Below are 16,902 nucleotides of genomic sequence, written 5' to 3'. Positions count from 1 at the left end.
CTTGAGACCTCTCTTCATCAACAGTTCAGCAGGGGGGACCCCGGTAAGCGTGTGGGGTCTTGTCCTGTAACTAAGCAGTATGCGTGACAAGCGAATCTGCAAAGAGCCGTCAGTTACGCGTTTCAGGCTCTGCTTGATGGTTTGGACGGCCTGCTCCGCTTGACCATTGGACGCGGGTTTGAATGGTGCTGACCTTACGTGCTTGATACCATTGAGTCTCATAAACTCTTGAAACTCCAAACTCATGAAGCACGATCCGTTGTCACTCACAACGATGTCGGGCAGACCATGAGTGGCGAACATGGCACGAAGGCTCTCAATGGTGGCTGTGGATATGCTGGATGACATGATTACACATTCTATCCATTTGAAATACGCATTCACCACCACCAAAAACATTTTGCCCAGGAAAGGACCCGCATAGTCGATGTGGATCCTCGACCATGGTTTGGATGGCCACGGCCACAGACTTAGCGGAGATTCCACTCATGCATTGCTTAACTGCATGCAAATGTTGCACTGATGCACGCATGACTCCAAATCAGAGTCAATGCCAGGCCACCAAACGTGAGACCTGGCAATGGCCTTCATCATCACAATACCGGGATGGGTACTGTGTAAATCCCGTACAAATCGCTCCCTGCCTTTCTTGGGCATAACAACACGATTACCCCATAGCAAACAATCAGATTGAATGGATAGTTCATCTTTGCGACAGTTGTAAGGTTTGGTCTCATCACACACTTCCCTGGGAATGGCTGATCAATCACCAGTAAGGACACAACGTTTTACAGCCGATATGATCGGATCCTGGCTGGTCCAGGTCCTAACTTGTTGAGCAGCGACAGGCGACCCTTCACTCTTAAAGGCATTCATGACCAACAGTAAGCTGTGGCATTTCCATCTCCGGCGTGGGCAACAGTAAACGGGTCAATGCATTGGCACAATTCTCGGTGCCAGGTCTATGGCGAATGACATAATCATAGGCAGATAATGTCAGTGCCCATCTCTGGATGTGGGACGACGCGTTGGAATTGATACATCTATGCTCTGAAAACAAAGATATGAGCGGCTTGTGATCAGTTTCAAGCTCGAAACGAAGCCCAAACAGATACCGGTGCATCTTTTTAACCCCATATACACAGGCTAAAGCTTCTTTCTCTACCATGCTGTCGGCTCTTTCTGCTTTAGACATGCTTCTCGACGCGTACTCAGCGGGTTGTAGTTTGCCCGACTCATTGGATTGTTGGAGCACGCAACCAACCCCATGTGATGAAGCCAACACTAACCGCTTGCACGGGTCATAATGTACCAGCAATTTGTAGGAACAAAGCAGATTTTTAGCCTTCGCGAAGACCCTATCTTGAGATACACCCCAAACCCAGTTGTCGCCTTTTCTGAGCAGCATGTGCAGTGGCTCTAATAATGTGCTCAATTTAGGTAAGAAATTACCGAAGTAGTTGAGAAGACCAAGGAACGAACGCAGCTCCGTCATATTCTGGTGTCTGGGTGCATTTTTGATGGCCTCTGTTTTCGAGTCCATAGACCTGATGCTGTCTGCAGCAATCTTCCTTCCCAGGAATTCAACTTTCAGTGCCATAAAGACGCACTTTGAACGTTTCAGCCTGAGCCCCACTTTGTCCAGATGACGTAGAACCTTTTCCAGGTTGTGCAGGTGTTCGGCAGTGTCACGACCTGTGACCAGAATGTCGTCTTGGAACACCATGGTTCTAGGGACGGACTTCAGTAAACTCTCCATGTTTCTCTGAAATATGGCTGCAGCCCTTTATGCGTATTGCTGCACGTAAGTTTCTTCGACAAGCTCCTGTGTCATATAGGCCTATGTCAGATCCAAGTTGGTGAACGACTTTCCCCCGGCTAGCGTTGCAAACAGGTCATCAACCTTTGGTAACGGGTACTGATCCTGTTTTGAAACTCGGTTGATCTTAACCTTGTAGTCTGCACAAATCCTGACGGTGCCATCACTCTTCAGCACAGGAACAAGGGGACTAACCCATTCTTGAACTCTTCACGTTGGAGTCTGTCCAGTTCGATTTCGACCTTCTCCCTCATCATGTACGGGACCGCCTGGGTTTTGTGATGGACGGGTCTTGCATCCGAGTCCAGGTGGATCTGCACCTTGGCTCCCGTGAAGTTGCTGATGCCTGGTTCAAACTGCGAGGGAAATTTGCTCAGCACTTGAGCACACAAAGCTTCATCCACCGATGACAAAGTTTTAATATCATTCCAGTTCCACTTTATTTTTTCGAGCCCACTCCTGCCGAACAGTGTTGGACCGTTGCCTGGAAGGATCCACAACGATAGATCATGAACCGCCCCATCGTACGACAGCTTGACTGCTGCACTGCCAATCACTGGTATGAGCTCTTTGGTGTAGGTACGCAATTTTGCATTTACTGGACTCAGCTTGGGTTTCACGGCCTTGGTGTCTCACAGCTTTTCGAAAGTCCTCTGGCTCATAATTGACTGACTCGTACCCGTGTCTAATTCCATAGATGCCGGCACACCGTTCAATTTTACTTCAATCATTATCGGTTGGCTCTTTGTCAGGAATGAATGCACACTATATATTTCCTCCTCGGGTTGCATTGCTGGATCCGCTCCGGATTGGTCATCATCAGCCACGTGGTGTGCCGCAGCACGCTTGCTGAGTTGCGGACACATCCGCTGAAGGTGCCCCATTTTCACGCAGCCTCTACAAATATACTGTCTGAAATGGCACTGACGAGGCCGATGATTGCCCCCACAACTCCAACAGGTTGAAATTGGATTTGTGCCCAATGGCGGACTTCGATCAGCTACAGGTTTCGCAAACACAGTCGGGTAGGCCCTGCCAGGTGCAGCTCTGCCAACCGACGACACAATCTGGTGCACAGTACTTGCCGTGGAGTTCCGACTCTGCGAGGATATCTGCGTTGTACTATCGACCGTGGTCAGGCAAGCCTGGGCGATCGTGATGGCCCTTCTTAGATCCAACGTCTCCACAGCCAGCCGCTTCCGCAGAATCACCTCGTGGTTTATGCCTATTACAAAGACGTCGCGCAGCATGTCTTCCAACGCGGTTCCAAACTTACACGGCCCAGCGAGACGTCTCAGGTCGGTAACAAATTCCCCCATGTCCTGGCCCTCAGAACGAAACATGTTTGTAAAAGCGATATCTCGAGATAATGATGCCTTCTTTAGGTTTGAGATAGTCTCGAATCAGAGCACACAATTCCTCATAGGTCTTTTCTGTTGGGCGTGCAGGTGAGAGCAGATTCTTTATGAGATCATAGATTTTTGGACACTAAGTTGGGTGGCAGTGTGAGCTGCGAGGAGGATGCTATGAGGCTGCAGAGTTACTTGGATAGGTTAGGTGAGTGGGCAAATGCATGGCAGATGAAGTATAATATGGATAAATGTGAGGTTATCCACTTTGGTGGTAAAAATAGAGAGACAGATTATTATCTGAATGGTGACAGATTAGGAAAAGGGGAGGTGCAACGAGACTTGGGTGTCATGGTACATCAGTCATTGAAAGTTGGCATGTATTTTCAGCAGGTGGTTAAGAAAGCAAATGGCATGTTGGCTTTCATAGCGAAGGGATTTGAGTACAGGGGCAGGGAGGTGTTGCTACAGTTGTACAGGGCCTTGGTGAGGCCACTCCTGGAGTATTGTGTACAGTTTTGGTCTCCTAACTTGAGGAAGGACATTCTTGCTATTGAGGGAGTGCAGCGAAGGTTCACCAGACTGATTCCCGGGATGACGGGACTAACATATGAAGAAAGACTGGATCACCTGGGCTTGTATTCACTGGAGTTCAGAAGAATGAGAGGGGATCTCATAGAAACGTTTAAAATTCTGACGGGTTTAGACAGGTTAGATGCAGGAAGAATGTTCCCAATGTTGGGGAAGTCCAGAACCAGGGGTCACAGTCTAAGGATAAGGGGTAAGCCATTTAGGGCCGAGATGAGGAGAAATTTCTTCACCCAGAGAGTGGTGAACCTGTGGAATTCTCCACCACAGGAAGTTGTTGAGGCCAATTCACTAAATATATTCAAAAAGGAGTTAGATGTAGTCCTTACTACTGGGGGAATCGGGGGGTACGGCAAGAAAGCAGGAATGGGGTACTGAAGTTGCATGTTCAGCCATGAACTCATTGAATGGCGGTGCAGGCTCGAAGGGCCGAATGGCCTACTCCCGCACCTATTTTCTATGTTTCTGTTTCTAAACCGTGAGCAAAACCACCCTGCGCCTAACTGCGTCAACGTCTTCATCCATCTTGTTGGCCACGAAGTACTGGTCAAGGCGATCTGTAAAATCCTCCCAGTCTTCTCCCTCCATGAATCGCTCCAGGATTCCAACGGTGCTCATTTTGTTTTGTGCGTGAAGGTTCAAATTGTGCCTCGTCGGCAAATGTTGTGTATGCAATAACTCAATAGGCTTAGTACCGTGAACTCAATCAGGTGTGACCTGACTCTGCTTTATTAGCTCTCAAAGTGAGGATTAAATATGGAGGCTTTCTTTATATACAAGGGCCGCACGTGTGTGTCTGTGGCCCAATGACCTCCGACGGTTGCTCCCCCTGGTGGCAGGTGAACCCAGGCATACATACATTACATTGAGCATCCCGATTTTAATCGCTCAACCATTGGTGGCTGTGCCTTCAGGTGCCTAGACCCCAAGCTCTGGAATTTCCTTCTTAAACCTCTCTACCTCTCGCTCCTCCTTCAAGACGCTCCTTAAAACCTACATCTTTGACTAAGCTCGGTGTGAAATTTTGTTTGATAATGCCACCTGTGAATCGCCTTGGGACGTTTTACTACGTTAAAGATGCTATATAAATGCAAATTCTAGTTGTTTATGGGAGTTTACTCACACTGTCCCATATCTGTTTGTATGACAGCTGCCTTGGGTGCATAACAATCTTGTGACCTGACCTGTCATTTTCCAATCACTCTGAAGGTGGTCTGAGTAATCTAATGCAAGACTTGGCTTGAAAAGTTAAGAAAGAAAAAGAAAGTCTTGCATTTATGTAGCGCCTTTCACGACCACCGGACGTCTCAAAGTGTTTACAGCCAATGAGGTACATTTTGAAGTGTAGTCACTGTTGTAATGTGGGAAACACGGCAGCCAATTTGCGCACAGCAAGCTCCCACAAACAGCAATGTGATAATGACCAGATAATCTGTTATTGTTAATTGATGGATAAATATTGGCTTGGACCTTAAGCTGCCTTATTCCACAGTAAGGTGAACATGCAGAGCAGTGGTGATGATCAAATTCTATTAATTCAATTGGTATAACATTCCACATAGTAACATAACAATAATTAATCTGTTATGCTACCCTGTATTGCCTTGCTTCAGTTAAAAAGACTAAGGGCTGGAACTTCCACTTTTTGTGCATGCTTAACGCCCACTTAACACCTATTTTACCGCTGAATGACGTATAACGCCCATATATCGCCCATTTTGGCACAAAATGGAAACTGACGTGTTTTTTTAAGAGAGCTATCACCGAGCGTTATTTTCCCCATGTGCTTTAACGCCGGGAAAAAACATTACCGCCCGCTCACTTTTTGGGGGCGGAATCAGCGAAATCAATGCCCATAATGTCGCCCAGCGTTACTTTCCACACGGAACTAACGCCGAGATTCAATATGAACGCCCACCCACTGTTTTTTGTCGTAAAGAGCATATTTACCCAAACTAGCGGCCATGGAGATCGCCCATCGTCAATTTCACCACCTCACACACATGTCGCCCACAATATCGCTCGCTCAAAAAACCGCTCACAAAAAGTGGAACTAACTGGAATGAATGCCAGCGGTGTGGCTGGCATTTGTTAAATCCCACTCTTACGTGAGGAGATGATATCTGAAAGATTTGCCTGAAAGAGAGCTGATGTGAGTGACAACGCTGACATACTGCTGTGTGTGTGCAGCTCAGACATCAATGGTGCCCATCACCTTGGTGCCAGTTAAAGTTCACGTTGATTGATTGATAAGTTGTATTTAATCCTTTCATGGTAAGGAATCACCAGTGTATAACGCTCCAGTTATCTGAGACAATGCGCAACAAGGTTATGTTCAATAACAAAAGTTTAATACCACCATTGGTCTGAAATCATAAGTATCACAGGCAATAACACCCAACCCCCGCTCACACCTCACTTTTTCCACCATTGACATAAATCACATGTTCAACACATTCAGCAACACTGAATACAAAGGCAAAGCAGGAGGGTGGCTTCAGCCCCCATACATTGCAACAAATTGCATACACCCAGATGGAGATATAACACAGCCATCACCTGCACAAATGCACCTCACTTTCCTTCCCCCCTCTCCTTCTTCTCCCCACCTCTACCCTTCCCATCCTTGCTCCATGGCGTCTGGCCGAGGAGCTCCTCAGGTGCTTTATTGGGGAGGGGATGAAGGCAGAGACGGTGGTTGCACGGGTACAGGAGTGGGAGGGGATGCCGAGGGGGCAACATTCTCTGTCGTTCGCAGTGGTGGTGCGGAACCTAGGGATGGAGTGCCGCGCTCGGGGACCACTGGGAGGCCTGTGGCAGCAGTGTTCCTGGCTATCGCATCCAGGGACTCCGCCATGCGTGGAATGTACTTGGTCATGGCGGCCAGCTGTCGGGATATGCCCCCCAGTGCTTCGATGAGCTGGTCACCAATGTCTACAGTCCTCCTGGACAACTGTACCATCTCTCCGTTGTCATGTCACGCTCGTGGAACAGACCTGCTGTGTCCACGAGACCTCAGCAGGGTCGGCGTCATCCTGGGGACAAATGGGGTGACAAGTGGAGAGGTGCTTGGGGCCGGTACCTCCGGAGTGGAGGCGGGAATGACCGGAGGACCACTAGATGGCCTGGGGATGGAATGGTTTCTGGAGCATGGCGATGCAGGTTCTTCGAATTCCACGCTCTCATCCGTCGGGAACAGACCCAGCGGCTTGATGGGCGAGAATCGGATCTCCTCAGCACCAGATGTAGTAGGATCATCTGCCGACTCCTGTCCTGCGCTCCCACCTTCTGGCCTCTGTGGTCTTGCCTGGGGCCGCACTGCTGGCTGAGCTGCAAAACACAAATGAGGTTATTAGAAGAGAAGGGGGTATGAGGGTCACAAGGTGAGTCCAGCGCTGCACACAGCATATGCACGACAAAAGCACCACCGCTCTCAAAATCATCGCAGACATCACATTTCATGACCATCAACACATTGTGCATTGTAATGATTTTCACTTGGCCAGCATTATTTCTATGAAACTTTTAGAAATCATCTATCAAATATGATTGTTCGGATATGAGTGGGTGTGGCATCTATAGACGTTACATGACGCAATGGTGTCAGCTTTACTCACGTGGCATCACTTCAAGGTCTGCAGATGCATCTGTGGCTGTCTGGGGGTGCTGCCCCATGAATGCGAGCACCCGCTCCTCCATCTCTGTGATGTCGCTGGGGACTGGTGGCCTCCCATCCGTTCGCCTCTGCACGGACCTCATCGTCGATAGCTTCTTCTGTAAAAGGTGACATGGCATGAGATCAATGCGTGATATCATTGCTAGGTACTGTCACAGAGACTGATACAACACATAACCGACAGATGTAATCATGATTATTATGATTATTATCATTCTTAACCTGAAGACGTGCACCGTGACCGCAGGCTTTGAGTAAAACATTTCCGGTAAAAGTGCAAGACGTCACATCTACTGATAGTCACTCATGTCTGTTACAAATCAAATTATATAAATACATAAGTACATGTAAATCAATGTAATATTTACTCTTGCGGATCCCACAAGGTCATTCCATCGTTTGCGGCATTGGTTGCCCTCACGCACCTCGTTGGTCGCCAACGAGACCACCTCTGTTATCTTGGTCCATATCCTCTGGTAGGCCTTTGGGGTGGGCTTCCCACGCCCTCCCTGTGTCAAATCACCCCAGAGTAACTCGACCTCCTGCAGGAGGGAGGCATTTGCCTCGTCCGAGAACCTCCTGGCTCTTTTGCGGCCTCCAATGTGCTCCTCTCCCACCTCACTGCTCTCTCCAGCGTCAGTCTCCACAGCGTGCCGTGCCGTGAAGCCTCCTCTTCTCTCTCCATTATAGGGCAAATTCGGTCAAACATGTGGCTGGTAACACCTACTTTTTGTTTGCCTACTTGCTGTGAAGCTCTAAAGTCTGCCTCCTTCCTCCCAAAGCAGCCACACCACACCCAGCCACGCCTTCAGTCTCTCTGAGCTCCCTCTCTCTCTGTCTCCTGTTCTGCGCATGTCATGGTGACCCTTGACCTCCAGAATCGCGGGAATCGAGCATTGCCTTGCCATTGCTAAGGACAGCCACACTTTACGGCAGAAGGTCAAAAAAATTTTACGCTACCGCCCATTTCATATCGCGCACGGTAACGCCCATTTTCAAAAATGTAAGCTAGGTGTTTTGAGAATGGGCGAGAAGCCGGTGATCTGAAAAACATTTTTTACCGCCCACATTGGAAATAACGCCCATTTTTGGGCAATAAGCACAAAAGTGGAGGTTCTAGCCCCAAGTTCTCTGCATTCTAACTGTTTGAATCTGCCTTGTCTTGGCTTTCCTGCCCTACCAGCTTCTCTGTTGCAAATGCTATCTGTACGGTGTCTGTAACTCTAATTGTCAGCTAAGGCTCAGTGGGTAGTACTCTCACCTCAGGTGTCAGAAACATATAAAATTCTGACGGGATTGGACAGGTTAGATGCAGGAAGAATATCCCCGATGTTGGGAAAGTCCAGAACCAGGGGTCACAGTCTAAGGGTAAGGGGTAAGTCATATAGGACTGAGATGAGGAGAAACTTCTTCACCCAGAGAGTGGTGAACCTGTGGAATTCTCTACCACGGAAATTTGTTGAGGCCAGTTCGTTGGATATATTCAAGAGTGAGTTATATGTGGCCCTTTCAGCTAAGGGGATTGGGGGTATGGAGAGAAGGTGGGAGTGGGGTCATATTGAATAGTGGTGCAGGCTCGAAGGGCTGAATGGCCTAATCCTGCACCTATTTTCTATGTTTCTATGTTTCTATGTCAGAAGTCCCATCACAGAGACTTGAGCACACAAATCTAGGCTGACACTCCAGTGCACCGCTGAGGGCGTGCTGCACTGTCAGAGGTGACAACTTTCGGAGGCCCTCTAAGACAGATGTAAAAGATCCCATGGCAATATTTTGAAGAAGCCAATTAAAAGATCCCATGGCAATATTTTGAAGAAGACACTTTGAAGAAGTGTCCTGGCCAATATTTATCCCTCAATCAACATAACAAGAACAGATTATCTGGCATTATCACATTGCTGTTTGTGGGAGCTTGCTGTGCGCAAATTGGTTGCCGTGTTTCCCACGTTACAACAGCGACTACACTCCAAAAAGTATTTCATTGGCTGTAAAGCGCTTTGAGACGTCCGGTTGTTGTGGAAGGCGTTATATTAATGCAAGTCTGCCTTTACTTTATTCCTGACTGATCACGGGCAGAAGGAGATGAAAGAGCTTCCACTGTAATGGGTGTGAGGTAGTTACTGATTGCGGAAGCAAGCTGCTGAAATGCTTACTATTCAGTCTTTGAAGAAACAACATCAAGGCTAATTCATTAGCATCTCAAACCCCCTTTTTTCATTTGCAGGAATGCACAATTCTTTACAAACAGAATATTGAAAGGAATTTTTTTCCCAATCCTTCACTAGACAAATGGTCAAAGGATCAAGAACTGTGACAAGGACCAAAACATCCATTTAAATAGAGATATTCAAAGGATGAGATTGAAAAATCAAAACCGCATGTCCTTAAAGAAAGTCGCTAGTTCAAGTCTGCTGTTTATTGTGCACGTGCGTGTATGTCAGCTGTGGCTCAGTGGGTAGCACCCTCGCCTCTGAGTCAGGAAGGTTGTGGGTTCAAGTCCCACTCCAGGAACTTGAGACAGAAATCTAGGCTGACACTCCCAGTGCAGTGCTGAGGGAGTGCTGCACTGTCGGAGGTGCCATCGTTTGGATGAGACGTTAAAAGATCCCACGGCACTGTTTTGAAGAAGAGCAGGGCAGTTATCCCCGGTGTCCTGGCCAATATTTATCCCTCAATCAACATAACAAAAATCAGATTATCTGGTCATTATCATCATCGTCATAGGCAGTCCCTCGGAGTCGAGGATGACTTGCTTCCACACTAATATGAGTTCTCAGGTGACTGAGGAGTCCAATACGGGACAGACAGTCTCTGTCACAGGTGGAGCAAACGGTGGGTGAGGAGCCTGGGTTGCTATGTGCTCCTTCCGCTGTCAACGCTTGGCTTCAGTTTGCTCCCTGTGAAGAGACTCGAGGTGTTCAGCGCCCCGCCGGATGCTTTTCCTCCACTTTGGGCAGTGTTGGGCCAGGGATTCCCAGGTGTTGGTGGAAATGTTGCATTTTTTCAGCGAGGCTTTGAGGATGTCCTTGAAACGTTTCCGCTGCCCACCTGGGGCTCACTTGCCGTGTCAGAGCTCTGAGTAGAGCGCTTGCTTTGGGAGTCTCGTGTCAGGCATGCGGGCGATGTGGCCCGTCCAGCGGAGCTGGTCGAGTGTGGTCAGTGCTTCGATGCTGGGGATGTTGGCCTGAGCGAGAACACTGACGTTGGTATGCATATTCTGCCAATGGATTTGCAGGATCTTGAGGCAGCGTTGGTGGTACTTCTCCAGTGTTTTGAGGTGCCTGCTGTATGTAGTCATTATCACATTGCTGTTTGTGGGAGCTTGCTGTGCGCAAATTGGCTGCCGCGTTTCCCACATTACAACAGTGACTGCACTCTAAAAGTACTTCATTGTCTGGTGGTCATGAAAGGCGCTATATAAATGCAAGTCTTTCTTTTTTTATGTATCATGGAATGGAGTGATCACAAAGCTGGCTACTGGTAGACAAAGATTTGGATCGTGATGCCATTATCTGAGAACTAGGCTATGTGTCTCACTCCATTCGGCACCAATGTCCCGAGAGTGTGGAAGAGGACGAGCTGGGTGTTAGGATCATTCCTGTTTCCCCTCCTCCCTGACGCCACACCATCCAACATTCAGTGGGTGAAGGCGATGGGCGAGTGACCCATTCCCAGGTCTCCACCAGCACCACGCGCCTGAATCACTCAGTCCCTGCTCAGGGCTTTCTTTCTAATCGGCGGGGCGGGATACTGAGCACAAATATATCTGTATTCTAGCACATTGTGACACAGCACATTGGAACACCAACATGTTGCTGTTGGCAAGCACATGCTTTTATCCAATTGAAGTCCTGCATTCCATCTTAAAACACATAGGGAGAATCGCTGCTGCCATTAATGGATAAGTCATCTTACAAATATGCACTTCCACCATGGATTAGTGCCCACTGTCTGCGCAATCAGATCAATCTTTTCACGTGACTTATTGACTAATCCCACAACCTTTTGCAACAAATGACCCAATCCTTGTGATCTGTCCATTTGTGTGGGTTTTTGTATTTAGTAATATCTACTATATCTATTAATAGATTATGATGCTATTTTTTCGAGATTGGGTGTAGACTGTAAACTTAGGACTACATAATGTACAGGAAATACAAGTCTTGATTTCGAGAACACATCTTACTCATTATTTAATATAAAAACAGAGAATGCTGGAAATCTCAGCGGGTCAGGCAGCATCTGTGGAGAGATAAACAGAGTTAACGTTTCGGGTCGATGACCCTTCGTCAGAACTGGCGAATGTTCGCAAAGAGCAGATTCTTAAGCACTGAAAGGGGGAGGGGAAAAAAGAACAAAAGGGAAGGTCTGTGATAGGTTGGAAGGCAGGAGAGATTAGAGAGACAAAAGGAATGATGAGCTGAATTGAAATGGTAATGGCAGGTTAGAAAAAGGTTAGTCTGGATAGGGTGTGAATGGTGGGGTAATGACCAGCTGCCATTAGAGACAAAGAGGGAAAAAGAGAGAAGAAAGAAGAAGAAAAACGTAAGTGGGGTTTGTGGTGGGGGAGGGGGGGTAGCCAAAGATGGGCAGAGGTTATGCTCTGAAATTGTTCAACTCGATGTTGAGTCAAGAAGGCTGTAAAGTGTCTAAACGAAAGCTGAGGTGCTGTTCCTCGAGCTTGCGTTGTGCTTCATTGGAACAGTGCAGGAGTCCGAGGACAGAGTGGGAGTGGAGCGGAGAATTAAAGTGACAGGCGACCGGAAGCTCAGGGTCACACTTACGGACTGAACGGAGATGTTCAGCAAAACGGTCACTCAATCTGTGTTTGGTCTCCCCAATATAGAAGAGACCACATCGTGAGCAGTGAATACAGTATACTGAATTGAAAGAAGTACGAGTAAATCGCTATTTCACCTGGAAAGAATATTTACTCATTATTTACACTGATTACTCATTACAGCGGTGACCACACTCCAAAAGTACTTCGTTGGCTGTAAAAGATCTTTGAGACGTCCGATGGTCGTGAAAGGCGCTATATAAATGCAAGTCCTTCTTTCTATTATTTACACTGGGGCAATTTACGCTGAATCACCAAGAATCGACTCATGTCATCCATCATCCAACCCTGATTCTATCTGGTTTGATCAAATAGAGTCCGACTGATCAAGAGTATAATTAAGAATGACAAATATTTATAAATGGCTATGCTGAGCATAATTTTGAAAACTCTATGTTATTGAGCTAGCTGTACAGATCTGTTGGCATGTACCTGCAGTACCATTTTCTCTCTGAAAATCATAGTCCTGATATGTTTGCCAGGGTTGTTCTGCTCTCACACTTCCATTGTCTCCCAGTGTGAGAATGCTAATGGATGTACTGTTTGTGTTGTACTGAGTAACCCTTAATGTGGTGTAATACGAGCTTATATGTCAAATTAGTATTTGATGTGATGTAAACCAAATACCCAGAGAGGTAGAATGTAACAACATAAGAAATAGGATCGGGAGTAGACCATAAGGACCCTCGAGCCTGCTCCGCCATTCAATAAGATCATGGCTGATCCGATCTTGGCCTCAACACCACTTCCCTGCCCGCTCCCCATAACCCTTGACAGCCTTATCATTCAAAAATCGTAGGGTGCTTATCCCATCGGTGAATATGTTTTACAGCCACTCGTGGTTTCCCCATAAGTAGTATACGTATGTTATGCTGTGTATCAGCCATTTTTTGTTGGCTGGTATTGTTTGCTTGAGACATTTCCAGTTTAACAGGCGGTAAAAACTACATTGCTCATCCATTTCTTGGCTTGGTATCATATGCAGTCTATTGCTGGGACAGCAAGTGTTGGAAGTGAATAGACAAGCTAGGAATCATATTAAAATATCGGTCTTATTTGTCATTGTCTGCATCTTCAGTGGTCGACAAGAATATATGTGGCCAGTGATGGTCCATTGTTATCCATTCTCTCACTGCTAGAATCCAGGGTCGTAGCTTTCGTAATTGCATGATATCCCATGTGCTTTTTATCTGCCAACATTGAGATTAACTTGTGTGGGTATGTCTGCTTTCTGAACCACTGTCAGCCTGGCTCAGTTGGTAGAATTCTCACCTCTGTGAGTTCAAGCTCCTCTCCAGGATCTGTGTGTACAATCGGCTGACACTCTGGTGACGTCCTTTGGTTGAGACTGAAATGAGATAGTTTTGGTGAGAGAAGTGGACATTATGTACCATCATTTCACGAGGAGTTTGATGTATTTCCTGCCTTTTCTCAACCAACAACTAGTCATTCATCTCGCTGCTGATTGTGAGATCCGGCCATGCGCATCGCGGCTGCTGTATTTGCCGAGATACCAGCAGTCGCTGCCTTCAAAGTAATTCATTGTGTGTGAAGAGCGTGGAAATGTTTTAAAATCACTTGCTTGGGCACGATAGTAATGCTCTCTGGCAGTGAGACTGTGGAGGGTGAGGTGGCAGGAGAGGGCAGAAAAGCAATATCTGTCTCCAAAAGAGATGTTTTCAAGATGAAACTATGTGTAGTTTGAGATGTGGGTTAATAGGGAATTAAGCTTTTGTCTTTTTAACCCTCCCTACTGAGCGAATTCCTCTGGGATGTTGCTTATGTTTTAGGATAATGTTCTTGTATTGTACAGAATGCACAATAAACACAAACCATTATTCATAGTTTCAATACAGATACATCAACATTACACACAAAACCTAGGTCTAATCAGTAATTATGGAACATAGAAATATAGAAACATAGAAAATCGGTGCAGGAGTAGGCCATTCGGCCCTTCGAGCCTGCACCACCATTCAATAAGATCATGGCTGATCATTCACCTCAGTACCCCTTTCCTGCTTTCTCTCTATACCCCTTGATCCCTTTAGCCGTAAGGGCCATATCTAACTCCCTCTTGAATATATCCAATGAACTGGCATCAACAACTCTCTGCGGCAGGGAATTCCACAGGTTAACAACTCTCTGAGTGAAGAAGTTTCTCCTCATCTCAGTCCTAAATGGCCTATTCCTTATCCTAAGACTATGTCCCCTGGGTCTGGACTTCCCCAACATCGGGAACATTCTACCCGCGTCTAACCTGTCCCGTCCCATCAGAATCTTATATGTTTCTATGAGATCCCCTCTCATCCTTCTAAACTCCAGTGTATAAAGGCCCAGTTGATCCTGTCAGTCCTGCCATCCCGGGAATCAGTCTGGTGAATCTTCGCTGCACTCCCTCAATAGCAAGAACATCCTTCCTCAGATTAGGAGACCAAAACTGAACACAATATTCCAGGTGAGGCCTCACTAAGGCCCTGTACAACTGCAGTAAGACCTCCCTGCTCCTATACTCAAATCCCCTAGCTATGAAGGTCCAACATACCATTTGCCTTCTTCACCGCCTGCTGTACCTGTATGCCAACTTTCAATGGCTGATGAACCATGACACCCAGGTCTCGTTGCACCTCCCTTTTTCCTAATCTGCCGTCATTCAGATAATATTCTGCCTTTGTGTTTTTGCCCCCAAAGTGGATAACCTCACATTTATCCACAATATACTTCATCTGCCATGCATTTGCCCACTCACCTAACCTATCCAAGTCACCCTCCTAGCATCCCCTCACAGCTGACACTGCCACCCAGTTTTGTGTCACAAATTAGTGAAGTATATAGTTTCTTTAAAAAAAAGGAAAGAATGACTGCGATATGTCCCACCTCTACTTTATAAGGATAGTGACAGAGCTCTCTGCTGTTCCAAATATTCCACCTCTTGGTTTGGTATCACATCCAATCTATCTGGGACAAACAAATAGTGGAATGACTAGACAAGCTATGTAAAAGAATCAGTCTTTTTAGTCATTGTGCAGCAACTTCAGGGGTGGACAACAATATATCTTACCAGTGATGGGCTGTTGTCACTACTAGAATCCAGGCAGTCTAGAGTGATGCGGACGAGTAGATCTGAGGATGTTGGACTTCATTCTATGGCTGTTGATGTCGGTAACATCAGAGAAATGTGGCCAGTCTCTCAGTGACAGTGTGATTGCTAGCAGGTGTAAATTCTGATCATGGGGCCAACTGCCCCAGGTAACCACATGCTTACAAAACGATCACAAATCACTGGTAAGGAAGGCCATTTGGCCCATCTAACTCACTGTTCTCAAGCAATCTACAATCCAGCGCAGCATTTAACTGCTCCTTGAATGACTCCAGAGTTTTTGCCTGCACTATCCTATTTGGAAGACCATTCCAGATGTTAATCACTGTGTAAAGAGTGGGTGCCAGCCGTGGCTCAGTGGGTAGCGCTCACCTTTGAGTCAGAAGGTTGTGGGTTCAAGTCCCACTCCAGAGACTTGAGCACATAATCCAGGCTGACTGAGGGAGTGCTGCACTGCCAGAGGTATTGTTTTTCAGAAGTGATGTTAAACTGAGGATCTGTCTGCTCTCTCAAGTGGACATAAATGATCCCATGATCCCATGAAAGAAAAGCAGGGGAGTTATCGCCGGTGTCCTGGCCAATATTTATCTCTCAATCAACATAACAAAAACAGATTATCTGGTCATTATCACATTACTGTTTATGCTGTAAGTACTGCCTACATTACAATAGTGACTACACTTCAAAAGTACTTCATTGGCTGTAAAGCGCTTTGGGACGTCCTGAGGTTGCGCTATATAAATGCAAGTTAGTTAGTTCTTTCTTTCTTTCTTTCTTTCTTTCTTTCTTTCTTTCTTTCTTTCTTTCTTTCTTTCTTTCTTTCTTTCTTTCTTTCTTTCTCTCTTTCTTTCTCTCTTTCTTTCTTTCTCTCTTTCTTTTTCTCTCTCTTTCTTTCTTTCTTTCTTTCTCTCTTTCTTTTTCTCTCTCTTTCTTTCTTTCTTTCTCTCTTTCATTCTCTCTTTCTTTCTTTCTTTCTTTCTTTCTTTCTCTCTTTCTTTCTTTCTTTCTTTCTTTCTTTCTTTCTTTCTTTCTTTCTTTTTCTCTTTCTTCTCTTTTTCTCTTTCTCTCTTTCTTTCTCTCTTTCTCTTTCTTTCTCTCTTTCTTCTCTTTCTCTCTTTCTCTCTTTCTTTCTTCCTTTCTCTCTCTCTCAATATCACTTTGCAGCTGCTTAATGCAGGCCACACAACATAAACAAATGATACCTGCATGTTGAAATATCTTGATGCGCTTCACAGAATAAACGACTTTTGAAATGCAGTGGCATGTAGGCGATAGTGGCAGCTAGTTTTCAACTTCTCACAAATAGCAATGAGGTGACTGCATGCATTTGCCCACTCTTTAGTAGCATTGTTTGAGGGAGGAATTTGACATCACATTTGGAGTATTCTGATTACAGGGAGACTTTGATGTAATATACGTTAAAAATATTACTATGGAGTTAACGTAACTCTCAAGGGGTTACATTTACAGGATAGTTGGTCTAGCTAAAGTTCAGACAGAGTGTCTGAACCAGCATATTTCAGACAATGA

The sequence above is a fragment of the Pristiophorus japonicus genome, chromosome 14 (genome assembly GCF_044704955.1).
Source record: "Pristiophorus japonicus isolate sPriJap1 chromosome 14, sPriJap1.hap1, whole genome shotgun sequence".
In the NCBI taxonomy this organism is placed as follows: domain Eukaryota; kingdom Metazoa; phylum Chordata; class Chondrichthyes; family Pristiophoridae; genus Pristiophorus; species Pristiophorus japonicus.
This window is presented reverse-complemented; position numbering follows the sequence as displayed.